This window comes from Aedes aegypti, chromosome 1, assembly GCF_002204515.2.
Source record: "Aedes aegypti strain LVP_AGWG chromosome 1, AaegL5.0 Primary Assembly, whole genome shotgun sequence".
Lineage (NCBI taxonomy): Eukaryota > Metazoa > Arthropoda > Insecta > Diptera > Culicidae > Aedes > Aedes aegypti.
The window spans coordinates 233,382,241-233,406,671 of record NC_035107.1 but is presented as its reverse complement, the minus strand read 5'-3'; the positions used below and the strand labels follow the sequence as shown (position 1 = coordinate 233,406,671).

The 24,431-nt window shown below is 38.5% G+C and overlaps 1 protein-coding gene and 1 non-coding gene across 11 annotated transcripts in view; both read right to left on the bottom strand.

Annotated features, from left to right (window-relative positions):
- LOC5571521 (protein doublesex) overlaps positions 1-24,431 on the bottom strand; it is a 552,051-nt gene that overhangs the window by 269,951 nt on the left and 257,669 nt on the right. The window lies entirely within an intron of this gene.
- Trnaa-agc lies at positions 13,672-13,743 on the bottom strand. Its single transcript has one exon. It is a non-coding gene; the product is annotated as a tRNA-Ala (tRNA).

The window sequence follows — 24,431 nt, the reverse complement described above, 5'->3', positions numbered from 1 at the left end:
TCCTGAGTAAATTCAACGTTTGCTGCAAATATGTACAGCGTTTTTTTAGTTATGTCTTTTGACCTCTTGCCCTGGCCGAGAAAGATGTCAATTAGGATTTTCAGATGCGTATTAGATTTTTTTTTCGAATAATTACGAATTTGCTGAAGTAGGTAAATATACTCTTTGAAATCGTTGCAGGAATTTTCGAGAGCATTTTTTGAGAACTCTTTGGAATTTTGGGTCATCTCTGCACTTGTTTTTGACAACACCTAGAAAATGGAGAATTTTTAGGATGAACTCTGAAAGAATATATTAGAGCGCCAGAGAAGCTAAACCATTTTCTGTAGATATGCTTAAAACAATCTTGGAAAAAATTGAGAGTTTTCTAGAAGAATTCTAGAAGTGATCATTGAAAAATCATACAAAAAATGTTCAATGAACTTTTGAGGAATTATTTATTATTTTTTTAGAATTTCAAGGAAAAATCAGTTAATGGTGTAAGGTAAATTCCGAAAAGAATTTCAAAGTAAATTGATTTTATCTTTCAAGAAAAATTTCTCTAGAACCAATATCAATCAAAAAATCAAGTTATTCTTGTGGTAAATAATAATTCGGTGATAGGGGAAAAGCACTCATTTTCGACCTACAAAAATTCTGAGCTTATTGTTGGATTTGCATACAAAGTAATCCAAAATGGCATGAATGGGTCGAAAATTTCCATTATAAACTTCAGGATGATTAATAAGGGGCATCTGTTTAGAATACTCCTGCAGTTTCTGATCCATTTCCATGTTGTATTTAGAATATGACGAAAATCAGAACAGCTTCTGGAATATTTCTGTAAGTACTCTTGGAGTGATCTTTAAAAAAATTCAAGAAAACATCAATAGGAATGCTTTTGGAAGATTTTCTTTACGTAATTCATAGAAAAAAATAGCGAAATAATCTATTGAAGAAGACTTAAAATGATTTCGAAATGAATTCCCACGGAAACAGTTGTAACATTATATCATACTAAGGAGCAGTGTTTTTAATCGTCAAGTAAATTTCTAACAAAAAATCTAACACGTCTTTGGCAAGAAAATTGCCCAAAGATAAATTCCTGGGGAAGTTCTTATATTAATCGCTGCCTGAATTCTAAAAAAAATCCTCAGAATTCACATATTTCGGTAATAATTTCAAGTGATCTCATAGGATCATAGAATTATGTGAAAAACAATTTTTTTTTGGAGTACCAAGAATAATATTTTGAGCTTACTATTCAAGGATAATTCTCAGTAGAGGATGAACTAGTGAAGAAAATTATAAAATAACTTCTAATTCTAAGTCTCGTAGGAATAATGGAAAGGGAATGATTAGCAACATGACTACCTTGAATTGAATTTTTAGAACTCCTAGAAAAATATAACTCCCAACTATTTGTGGATCTCTCGCAAAATTCTTTGTGAAATCCAAGAAATGTTTGCTAAGGAAATCTCATTGCTTGAAACGGACAATGTTTGAGGGTGTTCTTAATAAAAAGCTAGTGTGCTTCATGTGAAAGTTCTTAAATGTTCTGATGATATTTTTGAAGAAATTTTAGGAATCACTGGATCAATTTTCTAAGATAATTCCTAGAGGGATTTCAGGTGTACAATCCTTGGAGAAATGTGTGCATAAATTCATGGATCTCTTGAGGTGCTTTTAAACAGTTCATACACGAATTGCAACATAATCTCCTAGATGTGTATTGAAAACAATTCATTTGTCAAAAATTCTAAGACATTTGGGAAGAGTCCGTACAAAATTTATGAATCATTAGTAATAACTGTTAAACTGTGAAAGTATCCCTAAAATCATATTTAGAAGAATTCGTAGAAGTACAGTCAAAACGATTCTTGAACAAGTCTTTGGAATTCTAAGTAGTAAATTTACTGACAAGATCTTTGGCAAATATATACGGAAAAACACGATGGATTGTTCGAGGTTTCAGGCAATTTTTGAAGTTACTGAATAAACCTTTGGCTTCTTTTCGACGAGACCAGAAGCTTCGATACGAATGTTATCAAAGGATTCTTTCAGAGCTCTTTTTTGCAAATTTTGCAAAGTTAGGATTGTTTTAATGTCTCGCAAGGAAATTTTCCGGTCAAACATCATCTGAATTATTTGAAAAACCGCCTTGAGAAATCCTTACATACATTCTTTGAACAATTATTTATGGATTCTTGATTTTCACGTGGCAATTCCTTTCTTGACATTCTTCGAGTAATTGCTCAAGAAATTTCTGAAGGAACGATTGGAAAAATCATTAGAGAATTTACTGGACATACAAACTTGAATTATTTTACGGATTCCTATGAAATCTCAACAGCTGAACGGTTCGGTGAAATAAATTAACAGAGTACGGTAATTTTTTACAGTGTTCGGTAAAAATTCACCGGAATCCGTAAAATTCCGACGAAATTACAAAACACCGAACTGTTCAGCTGTTGAGATTACTGTGAACTTCACACCGATTCCCGGTAAAACGAGCTAAGTATGTATGTTATAGGACTCTCTTCAGCAATCTTTTCTGACGTTGGTTCAACAATTTATCCAGTAATTCAGGATTCACTCCCTCCCATAATTACTTCAAGACTTCATTTAAGGATACTTCATTCCTCCAAAGATTCCTCCAGGAATTCTTTAAGGAATCCTCCAGTGATTCTTCCAAGGATTTATTCGAGAAATTTCCAAATTTTCAAGAATTACTTCAAAAAAAATCTTCCAGAAATTTTCTAAACGATTACTGCAATAATTCCTTCAAAAATTCAAATTCAATTGTATAAAATATTTTGCTTAAGTTATACTTTGAAACAGTTTTGAAGACGCCTATACCATGATAAAAAATGACCAGCTTTTATGAACATCATGCCAATTGAATAAAAACGTTGGAAATAATGTATGAACAATGAAATCGTTTTTATGAATCTCCAAATAGCTTGAATGTAGTTATCTCAATGCTTCTTGGCATTACGTCTCTATTGGGCCAGAGCCTGCTTCTCAATTCTTTTAATAGCACTTTAACTAATGTCTTTTTCTGCCGTATATCGTGTGGAAGGCACGATGTTTCTGTATGCCCAAGGAAATAAAGGAAATTTCTATTACGAAAAAAACCTGGACCGACCGGGAATCGAATCCAGACACCTTTACCATAACTTTGCTTTGTAGTTGCGAGCTTTACTATTAGGCTAAATAAACTTCGATTGCTATCACCTAATGGATTATTTCTTCCTCGAGCCCTAGAGACATTTCGTATATTCGTACCTGAAAAAGAGAGAGAAAAAAAAGGATTAGTTAAAAATCTTCACTCATTTTGAAATAGTCAGACAAATTTATAAGTAAAGTATTGCATGAATCGAATGAAAAATGATCTGAAACAAATGATATGAACGTTTTCCCTTAGATAAAGAATGGAAACGTACAATGACAGGACTCCTTAAGTAAACACTTCGTCAACAATTCAAAAGTTTTATTGGATTATTAAATAACTTTCTTTTTCGAGGATTGAAAATAATTACAGTTTTCAGTAATGGGAAGCGCTCTTTTATACAATTCCCGTATAAGCTCTCGAAAAATGAAGAACACATTCTCAGGTACTCTTAAGAAGTTCCTGCCTATGTATTTTTTAAGTAGTTCTTCACCTAACACCAAAGACGAAATAAAGACCTCCATGCCCCTTACAGTTGCCCCTTATTTTATGGCACATACGGTAATAGAGCAAAATCTAGAAAGCCGTGAAAAAGTGTACTGCGATCTGTCAAACTTGGGTACCTTTTGCAGTACCAAGGGACCAAATGCAGTACTAGATGTGGTACCCAATCTGAACCCGAGTGCTACGCACCTGCTAAAACCTCATCAGTCGCTCCAGTTGTCATCTCAAATGCGAAATCGATCCCGAGCTAATTCGATAGTGATCGTTATCTGGCTAAACCTGTTCGTCTTGCACACTGACCTCAATCCAGTTATCGTCAGCCGCCACGACGCGTCGTTCTTCGTCATCGTCATCGTAATCTTGATTCGAATCAATTAGTTCCGCTGTCTACTGCGAACCAAAAAGGATGACGCTCCTCAACACAGGTGGCAAAATCGACACAATCATCCACGAAAGAAGTGTCGGCTCGAATTACAACCTGAAACATGATGCACTGACCGCGTCGTCGTCGGAGCATGGCAGATGACCTTCTGTCTGTGCCAAAAGTAATTACTTCGTCGCAAGCGCTAATATTCGTCGTATTGAACTTGAAATGTTCCATTAAGGTGGATATTTGAACTTACTCGCAATAGAGATTTATGTTCGGAGTGTAATTTTGTGAAAACTGTTATGGTTCGTCCACTTGTACACCAAAAGTGCAATAAAACTACTGGATTTCGATAAATAACTCCAGTACCATTATTCACTTTGAGCTTTTTCGCTGAAATCGCGCGGACGAAGACGTACCAAGCGAAATTTGATCAGCGATGGACTGAGTCATGCCACATTATGATTTTTCTTGCACTTCTGTGTGATTTCTTCACTGGACACTTATTTACACTATGAAAAACCTTCGTGCATCTTCGCTGAAGGATTTCATTCCAATCACACGCTGTAAAACTTCTCAAATTCTTGAAATTTAACTCCCTCAACGGCCGCATAGAATTGAGAATGTTAAAAAAGTTTTCCATCGTTCGGATTGAGAAATGTGCGTGATGTGTTGTGAATGCTTGTTTTCGCTACACTGTGAGCCATTTGTTCGGTCAAAAGTAATTGTGCTTTTAAGTTTGGGCTGTATATTGGTTGAGCCAATGAATTTGAAGTGAAATTCACATATTTTATCACCCTGAAGGATCGGAAAGGGATGCCTGACTATCTAAATAATCAAGTTAAACATTTGATTGTAACGTTGAAGTGTTGTATTATGACCATTCACTATATCACAGTGAGCCGTTAATTGTGAGACGAATCAAAACTGATTGCGACCGGAATAAAAACAGATACGACGGATTAAAGCAACGATCATAACGGGTCATATTGGCCCCAGAACACCGACAAAGGGTTAATGGAGCTGAGGTGTCCTCGCGTGAAACGCTTGCCGCAAGAGGTTGCTTCCCACGAAGTCGATCGATGAAAGAGAGGTTGCTTTTTTTATCTTCTCATTGCAACGCAGGCAACCATTGTCCGATCGTTCATTTATTAATTTCACGTTGGCTTTCCAAGTGCGGAGATTTCTCGCGGAACATTACTAAAGGACCTATGTACAAATGAGAGATTCTCTCCTCTCTCGTTCTCTTTCGATTATAACAGTGGAACACTAAAGATTTTGGGAAGTTTTTCACTATAGATCGAAAGTCAATTTCCTTGACTAGCGTTTCATACAAAGAACCCAACAGAAGAGATTAATGTGACTCAGTTATTAATGAAAGAGAAAGTAAACAAAGAGAGCCTCTCAATGTTAGATAGGTCCTTTAGTAATGTTACGCGAGATTTCGTCCTGGAGAGGACCCCGAGTAAAAATTTTCTTTCATCTTCTTGTTTTTTCAACAGATTTCTGGTTCTCTAGATTTGTGCTCTTGAAAATTTGAGGTGTGGCTGCAATTCATCTTCACATTAGTGAGACTTGCGGTTTCGACACCACACGCTATGTCTGAACCAGACGATTATAAAAATCGAATGTAGATCGGATTTTTTTCTCGCTAGAGTTTAGTATTTGGCTTATATTTTCATAATCGGAAAGTTTTAAAATATTCCATCGGTGAAATTTTGATTTTTTCCACTTTTTAACCATTGTTCATACTTAATATTTTGAAATTCACGTTGACGACACATTTTTACCCATACAAAATGTATGGAAAAAATTTCACCGATAGAATATTTCAAAACCTTCCGATTATGAAAATTCAGACAAAATACTGATGTCTTGCGAGAAAAAAATCCGATGTACATTCGATTTTTATAATCGTCTGGTTCAGACATAGCGTGACCATTCGAGTATTATCGGCAACAACATTTCAAACACCAAACAGTATTTTTCTATCAAAATACACCAATGAAAACATTCAGATGATTCTTTGCTCTGTCAGCTTCACGCTGACGAGATTTCCGACACTGAACAAACAATTTCGCCAGAGAAGTCATCAATTTAAATGAACACGCCTTAAATTGCGACTGATTTGGAGAAGCCGAAGAAATTCGTCGGCAGTTCTTATGGGAAAGCTGCCGAAGAGAATTAGGCTGCCGACAATAGTCACACTGACAAGAGATGTTCGCAGCGTTGTAAAAACGTTTCCAAAAACATTTTACCAATCTGTCAGTGTGGATCGATAGAGGATTGAGCAGCGCATAAATTACAAACAGACAAACACGGCTTAGACTGCCGAGAATACGTAAATTCCCCTATTCAAATATTTTCGTTTCAGTGACCCGAAATCGCACGAAATTCTACTCGGCTCCGATAAGAAACCTTGCAAGCAAAAAAAAAATGCATCGCCACGGGTTATCGCTGGGTGAACTTCTTCCGGACGCTGCCGTCGTCCGAGCCTCGCTCGATTAAAATTGATTTCGGTGTGAATTGCGGTGGAGATATTGGTGCCGATCTGGCAATACCTATTGAGCAGACCAAGAAACAAAAGGGCGGTGGCCATGCCGGACAAAAGAGGAGCTTCAATGATGACGTGCGGAAAAACCCATCGCTCCGAAATTGGTTCACCGACGATTGTAGAGAGGATCTGAACCGAGAGCGATCCCACATGGACCCGAAGCAATCGAAGGGATGATCACGCCGCGCACGCCAACTACGACAGAGAGTGAAGGTAATTGTGAAGCCGCTGGCTGGCTGGTCACATCATCCCGTCTCGCACAATGATTGAGTCGGACGCTGAGTGGAGCGAAACAAAAAAAAAAACGAGGAAAAAGTTTCTCGAGGAGACACTGCAGGGGATTGGATTGTTTCTCAATCGGTTTTTGATTGAGCTGCGGTGCGAAATGTATGTAATTAAGCGTGCAGATTGACTTCTTGCGAAGGTGAAGGCGAAGAACAAAGCAAAGAAGTGGAAATAAAAGTGCATCTTGTAGTTCTGCTTGTGATTGTTGGGAATGAAATGACTAAAACGAAGTTAACAGATTTTGTTCAGTTTAATACAAGAGGAGCTTTAGATTCTGGAAAAATTCTACAGATACTATATGAAGAATGTATGCGAACATATAACTTCAGATTTATTCTAGATTTTATTCCTTAAGACCCTTCTTTGGAGCGTCCATGAGTTCCTCAAAAAGTTAAATCAACATTTTTTTTCATGATGTGTACCTAAGTAATCAAAAGCACTAACAATAAGCACTAAATCAGCATTATAGATGCAAACATGCATTATGGAGATTCAACTGCAGTTATGGAAATTTAACTGTATTATCTTTTTCAGTTTAATAGTTTCAATGTACCCTATTTTGTTCCATCAAACCTTAAACCTGTTCCAATAAAATTTATAAAAATTCCAAACGTCGAAGGTCTGCCTTAGAAAGAGTCGAACAAAGTTCCTCCAGAACGTGGATTCCCTAATGCGACCGCCCGTCATCGACACGACTGCACAAAATCGGACACAAATCAATCACCGGTACGTAGTTTCGTTGCTCACCTTTAAAGGAGAGCACGGGTGCAGATTCCCAAGGCTATTTGGCACACCGCAACGCAATAATGCACTTTTGCGAACCTCCCCCCCACTCCGGCTCTCAAAAACTAATACCGACCCTCTGCGGCAGCAAACTCGAAGCAATTATCGCGCGTCAGTCATTTAGCTGCGAGCTGCTAGGTATTTGCCGCAGTGCTCTCAAAAGTGTAGTCATAGACAAACAGACGTAGCGCTTATAAAAAAAATGCTTGAAAATCCATCGCCCACTTCACACAATCATACCCTGGTGGCCATAGTGGTTATCACGCTCAATGGTGTGGGTGCCCTATTGTTGATGTGGTTGTGAAACTGAGAGGAAAACAACATACTCGCTCTCTTGAAAATACCTAGAATATGGGTGTAGATTCTTCAAATTGAGTATTATTTCCTTATGCATTTCGATGAATCTGAAAAACGCGTGCAAGTTTCTCAGTGGAAACAAAAACGAACTGTTCATGAAGACGGGATTGGTGGTCTGATGGCTACCGCTTCTGCTTCATAAGCAGAAGGTCATGGGTTCAATCCCAGGCCCGTCCCTTTCCTCGTACTTTGTAGTTGTATATCTCTCACTGCTTCTATCTTCCATTATAAATCTATCACACTCAAACTATTCGTTCATAGCAAACGCTAGAACCAGAGACGGACAAGAAACCTAACGCTTCCATTCTTCCACGCGCATGACTTTCCTTACGCCTGATACATAGGCAGTCTGCAAACCACAAAAGCAAACCTCTCTGCCATGCCTTTCCCCCAATCCATACACTCCCGTATGAACTGGCTTAGATGCAGTGGTATATACGGTCTACGTGGGAGCCAGTTCAATGCATCATCAATTCCTCCCCCTTCCCCACATTGGTCTGCATTCTGACGTGGCAGGCGCCAATATAGCCTAAAAATAGAAGATCACCAGGACTTATACACTGAGGATGTCTGTTAGTCCCAAGCAGTCATTCGGTTGGTTCCTTGTGTAAGTGCAGCTGATCTGGCGATACTGGAGTAGCATCCACGGGCGGCCAATCAAGCTCAAGCTCAAGCTCAAGGAAACAAAAACGAACTGTTCATGACGAGCGTATGCGTGTGTTCGTGAGTTCAAATCTCATTAAGCTCTATAAAGAGCCTACACGGAGAAAACGAAAAACCTATATATGACTATTTTTTAACTAATTTTTGAGTTATTTTTCTCTCCCTATTTCATTTGCTCCTTCTACTGTTGTCAGAGCGCGAAGAGCGAAACAACCCAAAAACGAAACCTTTGTGCGTTACATCAAATTTGAGTAAGTACCGTCGTGCGGGGTGACATTGGTCCATAAGGGTGACTTTGGGCCAATATTTTTACAGCAAGCTAAAGCCAGAATAATTAAGACAATGTGTCAAGTTGCAAGAATACGTTATAAATAGCCTATAGATGGTCATAGATTAGTTTTTTGGCGCTCCTACTAATAATGAGATGCATCGAAAGAGGCGGTCAAAGTCACCCCCTAGGCCCAATGTCACCCCGCACGGCGGTATTGAAAGTTGAGTTTTTTGATCTGCCGGTTGAGTGAAAAGAACTTAGCTAGTAGTTATTTTTTCATATGGCTGCATATGAATACAACTTCTACACCATCAACTCATAATAAGGTTAACGCACCAACCATTAGCTGAAATGAACTTATTTTGAGTACTTCATTTTCTCCGTGTAGTGATATGTGAACTCACGAACCCTTGCATACGCTCGTCATAAGTACACAGTTTGTTTGGTTTTCCCTTAGAAACTTCACTTCCCAGTTCAATCAAAATGTATGTGGAAATATTACCCATTTGGAAAAATTCACATCCAGATTATGGGAGTGTCCGAGACAGTGTGCATGTTGTTATTCTCTGAGTTTCACTACTACATTTACATAAAAGCACCGTACACCAGGGATGCCAAGTGGTTTTTGCCAATGTCTTCCAATTGCATGGAAAAATGTCTTCCACTTAAAACTTTTCATGATAATTACTTTATAAAGTGCAAATTTTTGGGTTAAAAATAACTAATTTGTTTATTTTAACGCAGAAAACTGCTCTTTCAGTTGTGACATTTACTCCATTTTTAGTTAAGCCTGGTAAGTCAGAAAATTAGGCTCTTCTTTATTATGTTTGACATTATTGTTGAGGAATATCTTCAAAAAAAAAAACCCCTCCACAGTTAATTCCTCTAGCATATTGTTTTAAAACCATGCTTGTTAGGCAATAGCTGACCTGTGCATTGTTTTATTTTCAACCAGATTTCAATTTAATCGGGAGTTTCCTTGGTTATGTATAATTTTTCTTGAGAATTCATCAGGAGTTCAACCAGAAACTTGTCTAAGAATACCTTAACAGATTGCTACATGAACCCCTAAAAATATATCTACATATATTTATTCACGGATTTCTCCAGTTATGTTACATGAAATGTATCTAAAAGAATATCGAAGGATTCTTCCAAGGTAATATGAATGTATTCCTCTAAGCATTGCAAAAAGGATAAATTGAATGAACAATTCAATTAATAACATTTCTAAAGATTAAGATTTTCTTAACACGCATACTTTTTCCTCCAGCAATCTCCAAAAATTCTAGCAAATTTATAACAATTTTTCATGGTTTTATTCAGACTCTTTAGCAAATCTCTCAATCTCATGTACTCCTCTATGAATTTTTCTCGCGATCTTGAAAAAATCGTAAACAATTTTCAAACAAGTTACCCTAGAGCTCCTTTTAGTATTCTTTAGAAACTATCTGTACTGTTAAATTCAGGAACACCTCCCTGAATTTCCTGCCATAGATTCCACCATAGATTTGCTAGAGATTTCTCTGAAGGTTCCTGACGAAAAGCATTGAGGGATTTGTCCACAGGTAATTTATGAAATATCCCTGAAAATTATTTTTTTTATAACACTTCTATCGTCGCGCTGTTGTATTTTGTACAACACTGGTGAAAACACATCGCTTTTTCCGGAAGAACTGTCAATAAATTTCCGGTGGAGCTCCAGATGAACTTTGGAAGAATTGCTGGAAAAACTCTGGAGGTATTCCTGGAGAAACTCTGGAAAAATTCCCAGATCAATTGTGAAGGAATTCCCTAAGTAACTGTGGAGGATTTCCGGAGGAACTCTGGAGTAAGCCCCGGAAGAAGACTGAATGAATATTCAGAGAAACTCCAGAGGAATACCTGGATGAATCCCGGAATTATTTCTGGAGAAGCTACGAAGAAATTACTGGAAGTATTTTTGAAAGTAAGGAATCCGTGGGGATTTCAGATAGAACTCTGATGGAATTCTAGGAGAAATTCGTAATAAATTCCTGGACGAATTTCGAAGAATTTCTTGGAGAAACTCTGGAGGATTTCCCGAGGAATTACTGGTGGGTTCCTTGAAAAACTCCGATTGAATTCATGGAGGAACTATGGTGAAAATCCCGGTGGAGCTCCAAAAGAATTGGGTCCTAAAATGTTTATTGAAATCTTGTTTTTATTTAATGACACGAAAGAGCATGTTACTGCAACTATTTTAGCAATTTTTCCCGCTCAAATAACGGCTATATCATATTTAAACTTTATTTTAAAAATTGGACCATAAATGAACCTTGACACTTTTGATCATGTTTGACGTTCGCTTAATCGACAAAAACACCACAGGGCTTTCAGTTTTAACACCGGGGTTGTTCCTATCTGACATTTTGGAAGGCACACGGAAAGCAAAATACACCCAAAATTTGAGTTTAAGCCTAGGAACGTGACAAAATCTAAAAAAATGTTTTTTGGACTTAAACAAAAGAAAAACATTAAAAAATTGAGTAAACATGTGTTTTTAGCCTAAACTTAAGCGTTTGGCATTAAAATCGGGACAGGTCTTTAGGACCCTATTTCCGAAGGAGTTCCCAGTGGAGCTCGAATGGGTCGTTCCCGATTGAGCCGTCCAGAAATTCTTTGGGAGTTTTTTTCCCTTAAAACACCTCCGGGATTTTCTCCAGGAATTTCTCATGTCATTTCCAATAGCAATTCTTCTGTGGATTTCATCCACAATTTGCATCAGGAATTCCTCAGAGGATTTCGGTTAGCAATTTCAGCGGAGATTTTGTCCAGGATTTTCTCTGGGGATTTCGTTCAGAAATTCATTAAGGAATTCCTGTGAGGATTTTTTCCAGAAATTCTGACGGGGATTTTTCCAGAGAATGTTTCAGGCGATTTACTCAAGGAATTTCTCTAAAGATTTAAATCAGGAGTTTCTCCGATTATTTTCTCCAGGAATTCCTCTGGGGTTTCCTTCGTGGATTTCAAGGATACCTCCGGCGATATCTTTGGGAACTCCTCCGGACATTTTCTCCAGGAATTTCTCAGAGGATTTATAAAAACTATTACTCTAGGGATTTTTTCAAAAAAAATTTCCGGGGATTTCCTTCAAGAATATCTTTGGGGATTTCCTCAAGCAGCACTTCCGAGGATTTCCTCCCGAAACTCCTCCTGATTTTTTTCTCCAGGAATTGTTTTGGAGATTTCGTCCAGAAATTTCTCCAGGGATTTCGCCAAAGAATTCCTCTGAGAATTTCCTTCATAAACTTCTCTGGCAATTTGCTCAAGGTAGATTTTTTCCAAGAATTTTTCCGGTGATTTCCCTCAAGAACTCCTCCGGGGTTTTCTCCAGGAATTTTTAACGAGAATAAGAACAGCAAATATTTCGAGGATTTTGTCCAGAAATTCCTCTGTGGATTTCATCCAGATTTTTTTTCCGAGGTTGTACCTACTCAAGAAGTACCTCCAAAGATTTCATTTGATGAAGAATTCCTCCAGGAATTCATTCGGAGATTCCCTTCAGGAATCGTCCAGAAATTCCTTCGGCGATTCTCAGGGAGTTTCTCCTGATATTTTTTCTGGGAACTCCTCCAGAGTTTTTTTTTCCGGGGATTCCGTCCAGAAATTTCTCCGAGAAATTCATCCAGGAATTCCTCCGAGGATATCATCTGGCGATTTGCTTTAGAAAATCCTGAAAGAATTCCTCCGGGGATTTTCCCCTAGAACTCCTCCGGGGATTTTCTTCAGAAATTCCTCAGGGGATCTAAAATAGCACTTCCTCCGGAGATTTACTCTAGAAATAAATCCCCGGACGACCTTAAGGGAATTTTCTCCAGAAACGTATCCAGCATATCCTCCAAATATCAACCGGTAAGTGCTTTGGATTTCCTCCATAGCTCCTTTAGGAATTGTTGCGCAGTTCTTTAGGGAATTCCTCCAGGTTTTTTTTTTCCAGATTGTCCCCATGAATTCCTTTTCGAGTCCTCCAGCAATTCTTCCGGAGTTCCTTCAGCAATGGATTACCTGCTTTGCTCTTGACCACAGTTGATCAGCAGAAGTTTTCTCATTTTATTTTGTATGAGGAAATGCATCTAACTTCTAATTTCTTGTGAATGAAAGCATTGATCGAAAAAATATTTGGTTGGCGTGATAGTCATTATAGTTACGCACAACCGGTAATTTTTTTTCAACAATAGTTTACAATTATGAGAAATAATTCGTTAGATGCATTTCGCCATACAAATATTTTTTGCGTTACCTTTTAGCGATTAATCGTGCATAGACACTAGAGAGAGTACGTTACTATGTGGTGAGTAGCGAATCAGGCCTCTGGAGGAATTACCGGAGACGCTCCGAAGGAATTCCCGGAGGAACTCTTAAGGAATTCCTGCAGAAACTCTGGACAAAATCCTAGAGAATTTCCAAAGGAAACCTTGGATGAACTATGAAGCAATTCTTGGGGGAATTCCGGAGGCATTCTTAGAACATCTCCGGGGAAATTGCTCGACGAGCTGCGGAGAAATTCCTGGTGAAACTAAGGAGGATATTCGAAGCATTCCCACTGTCGGGAAGGAACATCGGAGGAACCTTCCAGGAAGGAATAACGGGGCAACTTTCGATGAATTGCTGGAGAACTCCAGAGGAATTTCTGGAAAAATAATCTAGGAGAATGAATTAACTCATTACGCGTGGTAAAGTTGGAAAAATTATGAGTGAAATTATGAAAAAACCAACGGCTCGGCTGGGATTTGAACACAGGACTCTTGTATGCTAGACGAGCGCTTTACCAACTAAGCTACCGAGCCACTTGGTGACCCAATAACTGAGTTGAATACAAGTTTAGAATTCAAATCCCTACAGACCACGCGGACCCCTTTCATAACCCAAATCCATCCATCTCATTTTACTACACACGCGAAAAGAGCGAGTGCGATTTATTTAGTGTTGAAACTGTTTGCCTATCGTACCTACATCGCTTCCACAACAACTGTATTGTGGAAGAGTAAAGATATGGGAAGGCTATCAACTAGGAGAATTGCCTGTAGAAATCCGGAGGACTTTCCGAGCAATCGCTGGACGAAATCCAGAAGAATTGCCAGAGTAAATCTGAAATAATTTCTTGAAGAACTTAAAAAAAACATGGAGGAGCTATGTAAGAGTTCCTAGAGGAAGTCTGAATTAATAGGGCGATATTCAAAACTCAAAAGGCAATAGATGGCTCTTTTTCAATGGTAGTAAAATCGAAATCCTGAAGCAAAGAAAGCACCACGGAAGATGAACTAAACACAAAAAGTTATGTATTCACTTTACACTTGATTTCTAATCACTACTTTTTTGATTCAGTTTCCTAATTGCAAGCAATTTACGATTTTAATTATTTTCCATACGTTTTGACAGTTCTCCGACTACCATTCTTCCATGCGCTTGTGTTGAAAGTTTGAGAAATTTGAGAATCCAGCGTAGCGCGATCAGTGAGCGGAATACAAACATCAGTGTCGCCGCTCGGCGGCCGGTAAGAGAAACTGAATGTTCGAAAGGTTGTTGTCTGTAATTTTTGCCGCTGGCGCCAACTGTTAGCGTTTGAGAACAAAATAAACAGTCGTTACCCTATTCCCGGAGATTTTGTTTTAGAAATTTCATGAGGAACTCTGGACTAACTCCCGGAGGGAATGTAGTGAAGCATCTTCAGATGAACTCCTAGAGGAGCTTTAAAGCATTTCCGAGGAATCATAGTGAAATCCCCATGCATCGACTCATTATTATTCAATATCGACACATGAAACCATACAATGGTTATTATGATGGTCCCCTTATACAACTTTCCAAAGCATTCCTGTTCCATGGCTCGGTGTTTCCAAAAGTCGGTGTTCTTCTCAAATATCGCTCCATTTTATAACATGGTTCAAAAATTTGGACCACCGGTGAAATTGCCCTTGGAATTCTGGAGGAGTTTCAGGAAAACCAGTAAAAATATCTTGACAGATATCGCAAAGATCCCTGGGATAGTTTCAGAAGCAAAAATTGTGGCAATCTCAGGAAAAAATCATACATGAATCTTTTTAATTTTTTTATGAAGTAAAAAACACACGAGTAATACTGAAACAGATTTCAAAAAGTACTTGTAGTAATCCATGAATAACTTTGATGATTCTATGGAACAATACTTAAATGAATTACTAGAATGTCTTCATAAATATCTGCAAGATCTCCTAGAAGAAACTCTGGAAGAATCCTTGTCAGAATTCTCGAATCAATATCTGTAGGAATCCTTGGAGAATTTTCAACGGAATATGGGATCGCTATCGTTTTGATTTAGTTGTGCAAAAATCTTCTAGAAGAGTTTCTGTAATTTCCAACTCATATGTTGTTTTTTCCAAATCTAGGAATTTAAAAAATGCCAATAATTTAAAATTGTCTTCCAAATGTCTTCACAAATTCTGAAAAGTCTTCCAAAAATCTTCCGTCTTCCAAATGTCTTCCACATTACTCAAATGTCTTCCAATGGAAGACATGTCTTCCAACCTGGCATCCCTGCCGTACACTATTGCATGAATTACGAGTATGTGCAACAACACCTGCAGAAAGCGCTAGTGTGAAACGTCAAACACGAAGGAAAACCAGGCGCGCATCCAACGTACTTTAATACCCAGATACTGGATTCCCGAAAATTGGCTAACCAACACATCCGCGTTACTAGTGAAATATTTTTATTTTCATTCTGTAGTCCGGTAGTTCAGCAAAATTTGCTCAGTTCAAATATTTTTTACTTATAGAAATTGATAATTTTGTGTATGGACTCGTTTGAAGCAAAAACCAGCTCACGTGAAATTCATTTCAAACTTATTTTTATCCAGTTTTATGGTGTGGATGTCGAAGAAAATAATGTACTTATACTATAACAATGTTAAACGACATGTTAAAAGTCCAAATTCCTCGAAAATTATTTAAAGAAGAGATACTCCCGTACGGGTTGAAGCAAACTTCAATACTATTTTTTGCTTTTTTTCTTTTCTCAGTAATACATGAACTTTTGCGGGAATTCGGTACCTGTGATTTAAGGTACTTTGGCGCTTATCTCTTGTTGTGAGGTTTGTAATGATCGTTTGAAATGTGATCGATGGTAAATTCGTCAGTGTTTTGTCTGTTTGTTTGTGGTGCAGCGTTACAAGGGCGATTACCGGGAAAGGTGCGTCATTCCACCGCCGAAAAGGCAATGGAGGGCGCATTTTCCGGGTACAGATAACCATCAGGGCGAGGGTCGTTTCCCAATTGTAAAAACTTGTAAAACCATTTACACACTGTGAGTGAAATACTGGGAACCATCAAAACTAGAATGAATCGAATCATTTTCGCATATTTCACATCAAGTTGAAAAGAATCGTTGTATAGAATTTAAAATACTATGTCAAAAATGAAGGTCATTGGTTTTATCAGCGGCGCGTCCACATTCAAAACCATGGGTAGGACAAACGTTAGAAAAAACTTTACGTCCATGGAAGTCCAGAAAATTTTCAAATTTATGGAATCCTTGACAGAAAATTGAAAAAGACTGTATTCATGTCAGTCATACCCGAGGTAACTTAACAGAGCTTGTAGCAGGGCTGGTAGCAATCTCGTTTTAGGGAATTGGTATTTTTTGATGCAAGTCCCTAACAACTTTCTATTTTTGACGGAAGGTTTCTAAAATCTGTATTTTAACAAAAATGGTCATTGACGACACCTTTTTCCTTATTCTTCTTGCAGTGAATCCTTCTGTGATATATAAAAGGTTCTAGAGACTTCTAATCCACAGGTTCTCCGATTTTTATTTCAGATACCTCGAGAAAGAGCCTAAGAAATTCTGCTAATGTTTTCTTTAGGGATTTTTTCTCACATGCTTTCAGGGTCTCATTCAGAAATTTCTCTTCAGATTCCTTTACCAATTCTCCAAGAAAATCTTCCTGCGGTATTTCAAAGTATGCTTATAGGAATTACTTCAGAATTTGCTACAGGAAATCCTTGAACACTTCGATGCTTCAGAAATACCCACAAGGATTATGATGTAAGTATTTCTCAGTAAAAACTCCAGATATTTGTTGACTAACTCTTTCATGGATTTCCCCAGTTGTAACTTTAGGAGATTTTCCAAAGATTTCTACAGCAGTTTTTCCAAGAAAATCCAGAAAGGTTCATTCCAGAGTTTTTGAACATGTTTATCAATGATTTTTCCTGGGACATCTACAAGAACTCTTACGCCAGTTTTTCTAGTTATCCTTCCTGGTATTTTCGTATGAATTCCTACAATAATTCATCCACATTTACCCAGAAATTGTTGTAGTTCTTCTAAGGTTCAATTCAGCAGTTTTCAGAATTTCTCGATTAATCTCTTAGGTAAAATCAGACTAGATGATTTGGCAATTTAGAATTTCATACCAAATAATACCTTTTTGATCATTCAAATAATTCCTTCGATCTCTCATACACAAATTTCTTCAGGGAATCCGTTTGATAGTTTTTAAAGTTTTCCTGCAGGATAGCAAATATCAATTTATTTAAGTAACCCTCCAAGAGTTCCTCAAGATCCTAGTAATTCTTACACACAATTTTGTGGAAATCCAGGAAAATGCCTGGAAAAAATACTGGTTGAGTTCTTGCTAATGTTCTTAACGAGAATCTTGGAGGAAGTTCTAGAAAAAAGGTTCGAAGAAAAATTGCATAATTTTTTGGATGACTTTTGACTTTTCTTGAAAAATTCTGAGAGCATCTTTGATGGAACTACTGACGAAAATTTCTTAGATAATGTATGTAAATATCCTTAGTAGATTTGTCTGACTTCTTAAAACGAAACTTTTGTAAGCATTCCTTAGAAAATCCGTAAAAATCACGAAATGAACTTCTGAAGGGAACTTAAGTGAAATCTTTGGACAAATACCTGTATCAATTCCTGCGGGATATAATGTAGAAATTCTTAGTGTCATGTCATGAGGAGGGGGCCTTCCTTAGCCGAGTGGTTAGAGTCCGCGGCTACAAAGCAAAGCCATGCTCAAGGTGTCTGGGTTCCAATCCCAGTCGGTTCAGGATCTTTTCGTAATGGAAATTTCCTTGGCTTCCCTGAGCACAGAGTATCATCGTACCTGCCACACGATATACGAATGCGAAAATGGCTACTTTGGCAGCGAAAGCTCTCAGTTATTAACTATGGAAGAACACTAAGCTGAGAAGCAGACTCTGACCCCATGAGAACGTAATGCCAATTAGAAGAAGATCAACTTGAAAATTTTCATGTCAAAATAGGATTTTTTTTAATTGAGATTGTAATCCCTTTCCGAACGCCAAAGCGACCGCTTTGTGTATGCGAACCCAAACCATTCGTGACAATAATTGTGTTCGGGGAACGGGCAAAGGGAGAATCGCTAGCGGCCTGAAAAAAAAATCAATTGTTTTAAACACTATCATTGTGTCGTGCGTCAACACCTGCAACATTTGAATAAATTGTATAGAGGGCGAACGAAAAGAAGCAAAATAAAACAAAAACACGAAAACATTTGCGCGGCTATTAATGAATGGTCTCGTGAGCCCGGAAATCGATCTCGGATGTTTTACAACTTTTAGGGCTAGGTTCGGGCAGTTGGAATTTCTGAATGAGAGGGTGAGGTTACCAATGCAATCGTCACGATTGTCAATCAATTGAATTGCGAGTTGTTTGTTACAGATTCGTACCTTTGCATTGAGGACCGTTACACTGAACTTTAATTTGCTTGCTCTGATTGACAAAAAGTTAATCACTCGTTATATTGACTTTTGCGCAGCAAAATTTGTGTTGCTATCTTGCAATACGATAAGCTGTGTGAATCTCTCCAGAGATTCCGTCTGAATTCTTCCAGAGATTCCGTCTGAATCTCTCCAGAGATTCCGTTTGAATCTCTCCAGAGATTCCGTTGGAATCTATCCAAAGATTCCGTTTAAATCTCTCCGGAGCTTAAGTTTGAAACTCTCCATAGATTCCGTTTAAATCTCTCCAGAGATTCTGTTTAAATCTCTCGAGGAATTCCGTTTAAATCTCTCCAGTGATTCTGTTGGAATCTCTACAGATATTCTGTTTAAATCTATCCAGAGATTCTGTTTAAATCTCTGCAGGGATTGTGTTTGAATCTCTTCAGAGATTCTGTTCGAATCTCACCAGAGATTAAGGTTGAAGCTCTCCAGTGATTCGGTTTGAATCTCTACCGAGATTCTGTTTGTATTTTTCTAAAGATTCCGTTTGAATCTCTCCAAAGATTCCGTTTCAATCCTTCCAGAGGTTCTTTTTCAATCTCTCCAGAAATTCTTCTTGAATCTCTCCAGATATTCTGTTTGATTCTCTCCAGAGATATTGTTTGAATGTCTTAATAAATTCTGTTTGACTCTCTCCAGATTTTCTTCTTGAATCTCTACAAAGATTTCGTTTAATATATCTAGAGATTCTGTTTGAATCTCTCCAGAGATTCTGTTTGAATATATCTAGAGATTCTGTTTGAATCTTTCCAGAGATTCTGTTTTGATCTCTCCAGAGATTCAGTTTAAATAATTCCAGAGATTCTGTTTGAATCTTTCCAAAGATTTGTTTTAAACTCTCCAGAGGTTCTGTTCGAATCTCTCCAGAGATTCTGTTTGACTCTCTCCAGATTTTCTTCATGAATCTCTACGGAGAGTCTGTTTAATATATCCAGAGATTCTGTTTGAATCTCTCCAGAGATTCCCTTTGAATCTATCCCGAGATTCCGTTTGAATCTCTCCAGAGATTCTGTTTGAATCTTCTTAGAGACTTTTTTTTGATCTCTCCAGAGATTCTGTTTAAATATTTCCAGAGATTCTGTTTGAAACTCTCCAGAGGGTCCGGTTGAATCTCTTCAGAGATTCTGTTTAAATTTCTCCAAAGGTTCTGTTTGAATCTCTCCAGAGTTTCTGTTTTATTCTATTCTGAGATTCTGTTTGAATCTCTCAAGAGATTCTGATGGACTCCCTCAGATTTTCTTCTTGAATCTCTCCAGAGATTCTGGTTTGATCTCTACAGAGATTCTGTTTGAATCTCTACAAAGATTCTGATTTAAGCTCTCCAGAGGTTCTGTTTGACACTTTCCAGATATTTTGTTTGAATCTCTCGAGCGATTATTCTTGAATCTTTGCAAAGATTTAGTTCAATCTCTCCAGAGATTCTGTTAGAAAATCTCCAGAGATTCGGTTTGAAACCCTCCACAGATTCTGCTTGAAAATCTCCAGAGATTCTGTTTGAATCTCTACATAGATTCTGTATGAAACACTCCAGACATTCTGTATTAATCTCTTCAGAGATTCTGTTTGAATCTCTCCAGAGATTCTTTATGAATCTCTCCAGCGATTGTTCTTGAATATCAGCAGAGATTTGATTGAAACCTCTACAAAGATTCTGTTCGAAACTCTCTAGATATTCTGTTTGAATCTCTACAGAGATTCTGTTTGAATTTCTCCAGGGATTCAGTTTGAATTTCACCAAAGATTTTGTTTAAATCTCTCTAGAGATTCTGCTTCAATCTCTCCAGAGATTCTTTTTTAATCTCTTCAGAGATTTTGGTTTGATTCCGTTTACATGGCTCCACAGATTCTGTTTGAATCTCTTCAAAGATTCTGTTTGAATTTGTACAGATATTCTGTTTGAATCTCTCCAGACATTATGTTCGAATCTCTCCTACGATTCTTCTTCAGTCTCTTCAGAGATTTTTTTTAAATCTCTACAGAGATTCTGTTCGAAACGATCCAGAGATTTTGTTTGAATCTCTACAGATATTCCGTTTTAATCTCTTCAGAGATTCTGATCTGATCTCTCCAGAGATTCTTTTTGAATTTCTCCAATGACTCTGTTGGAATCTCTACAGTGATTGTGTATTAATCTCTCCAAAGATTCTGTACGAATTTCCAAAGAGAGTCTGTTTGCAACTCTACGGAGAGTAAAAGCCAAACCCTAAACCATTGTGACAACCAAATCCAACTGACAATCCAATCTTTTTTTCTTCAATTCGTTGTATTCATTCATTGAAGTCATTAGCCATCATCGAATGACTTCAATCGGTTAGAAAATATGGCTTTTCCATATTTCATACCCTGACCTTCACGAATCAGGGAAACAAGTGCATCTTCAATCGCTCCTCCGCCTCAATCGGTGCATCGACGGCTGCGGCGGCGTGACATTTCAAATGTCTGGAATATAAATTGTCCATCACGGATGCTTGAGGTTTGTAACTGCGCGCAACGACGACGGCGAGATTAGAATTCCCATGTTCTCTCGACCGATGAGCGATTGCACGCGCAACGAGCCGACGTTGATTGAACATCTTCCCGCAAGATAAATGACATAATCAATATGCAAATCGTCATCTCGATCTTAGCACGTTGTGGTTGATGGTGGTAGTGGTGGGAGTTATTTCCGAAAATCTTTGGATAATGTTACGCACTAAGAAGATGAAATTTGGAAAGGGTTATGATGCGAAAAGCTTACAAAACGAAAAATAGGTTGTTTTTACATCGAAATTCATGTAAAAATAACGGTTTTCGCTTTATTAGCGGCAAAAGCTTGCGGATGATAGGTACTTAGTCTGACAATCGCCTTATAGCGAAAGGGTGAACAGGCAGAATAGCCGCAAACGAATAAGAAGTTATCATGCAATGGCAATCGTCGATTTTTCATTTTCATTACAAAGAAGTAATACAAATCGCAATAATCAATCATATCCCCGGTAAAACAACATTACGTGGGCTGCTGAGAGCTTCATCTGGAAAGGGTGGACAGGGAACCACCGGTGGATCACGTACTGATCGACCGTTGTGGGAAGGGAAACAGAGACATTCTCGATCACTGTACGAAAGACGATTGGCGGTGGTCAGCAGTGGATGAAAATTTATCTCTTCTTTCGTGGACACCTGGATGCGACGTGGAATCCTGAGACCTCACTCGCTATGAACTCCTGAACACTTCGTAATGGACAGAGAAGAGAAATGTCAGAAAGTCTCCCACAGCTCCTAGGTGAACTAATCAATCAACGTTTTTCAAAGCGCAATTCTGAGGAACAAAAGGAATCCCTCAACTCGGATAGGCAAAAACCTTCTCAGTCATTACCGCTGCAATTGTAGCAGTAGTGCCGGATCATTGCACTGGATGCTGAACAACAACGTCTTCATAACTTCCTCGATGCTTCGTTACACTATTTGGGATGGGCTCGGATCTCAATCATCTCGCCCGTCTTCTGCGATTGGCCGGCACGGAGTCCGCGCCGCGATGGATCGATGATGAACGTTGAACCAATCAATGGACCGTGAAGGTGCACAATTGGTGCATTCCATTGGGATGCAGCCATTGGCGTAGCCAGGATTCTTTCAACGACGTATATCGTGTGGCAGGTACGATGATATTCTATCCCCAAGGAAGTAAAAGAAATTTCCATTACGAAAAGATCCTGAACCAACCGGGATTCGAACCCAGACACATTCAGCATGGCTTTGCTTTATAGCCGTGGACTCTAACCACTCGACTAAGAAAAGCCCACATACATTGGTGCATTGATCAGCCAAAATTCAATTATGATTTCCCTGGAGAATCATCCATGTGAATTTAATTACAATTTTTCCATTTTATATTAAATATCATAAAAATGTCTACGGGGGGCTTCAGGAATCTGGGGTGCGGGATCTGCCCCCTTCCCCTTGTTTTTACACCGATGGATGTCGCCACGAATTGATCACCACCACCACCACCAATCCGACAGACGAGACGCTGACTGATTGATGCCAATGACTTTATTCCTCTCACCTGGCGGCGCGCGGTTTTCCCGACAGACAGACACCGAGCATAATGACCCACTATGGGATTGGTGCTTACTGTCGTTGTCGATCGACCGATTGATCAGTGGTTTGCAGTTTTGTTCAACCACGCTCCACGTTTTCAAGAGCGGCGAGGTGGCGTATGATGGGTGAAGCAAATGGGAATTGCAATCGTTTCAACACTTTGATCAAAATAAATTAGAAAATTTCAGGATCAACTTTGCCGCATTGAGTGCCAGTCGCGCAGTGGGGGCCAACCTTATGCAATTGTGTGCTCGCTAACGAACAAGCAGAAAAATGATGATGGATGGATTGATGGGTCCCTCTGGTGCTCTCTGCTTTAAGGCAAATCCAAGAACACCACCCGTCCGTCGACTAGGGCTAGTGAGTGGATTGACAGCTGAAGGGATTGCTGCCACGCAAGGTTCGATTGCTGCAGGCCAATCTGCATAGTCTGTATGGGAGTCACCGCCAGGGTTGTCATTGGGCGTGTGTTGATTGAACATCGTGAGAAGATGACGAGCATGGAGGAAGAAGGCTGTTTTGTGCGTGTCATTCTCGTTAAGCTATTGCTGCACTCTATGCGGGCAATCAAAAATGTGCGAATCGATGCGTTGATGCGTGTTGCGTGCTTGTTACATTTCAGCAGGGGGTCGTGAGTTGTTTGATACCTGATTGAAAGCACTTAAGTGGAATTTATCATGGATATGATTGAAATTTCTGCAGAAACTTTTTCAATATCTCAACAAAAACTCAATTTCTGTTTGAATCTCTCCAGAGATCTCTCCGATTACCCTCTCTCCAGAGCTTCTGGTTGAAATCTCCAGTGATTCTGTACGAAACCCTACAAAGATTCTGTATGAATCTCTCTAGAGGTTCTGTCTCAATATTTGCAAAGGAATTCTGTTTGAATCTCTCCAGAGATTTTGTTGAAATCTCTTCAGATTTCCTGTTTGAATCTCTCCAGAAATTCTGTTTGAATATCTCCAGAGATTCTGTTTGAATTCTGTTAGAATCTCTCCAGAGATTCTGTTAGAATACCTCCAAAGATTCTGTTTGAATCTCTCCAGAAATTCTGTTTGAATCTCTCCAGAGATTCGTCTTGAATATCTCCAGAGATTCTTCTTGAATATCTCCAGAGATTCTGTTCGAATCTCTCCAGAGATTCTGTTCGAAGCTCTCCAGAGATTCTGTTCGAAGCTCTCCAGAGATTCTGTTTGAATCTCTCCAGAGAGTCTGTTCGAATCTCTCCAGAGATTATGTTTGAACCTCTCCAGAAATTCAGTTTGAATCTCTCTAGAGATTCTATTAGAATCTCTACAGAAATTCAGTTTGAATCTCTCCAGAGACTCTTCTTGAATATCTCGTGAGATCCTGTTAGAATCTCTCCAGAGATTCTGTTGAAATCTCTCCAGAGATTGTGTTTGAATCTCTCCAGAAATTCTGTTTCAATTTCTCCCGAGATTCTGTTTGAATCGTTCCAGAGATTCCGTTTGAATCTCTCCAGAGATTCTGTTCGAATCTTTTCAGTGATTCTGTTTGAATCTCTCTAGATATTCTGTTTAAATCTCTCCAAAATTCTGTTTGAATCTCTCCAGAGATTTTGTTTGAATCTCTCCAGAGATCATTTTTCAATCTCTACAAAGATATTGTTTGAAACTTTAAAGAGATTCTGTTCGAATCT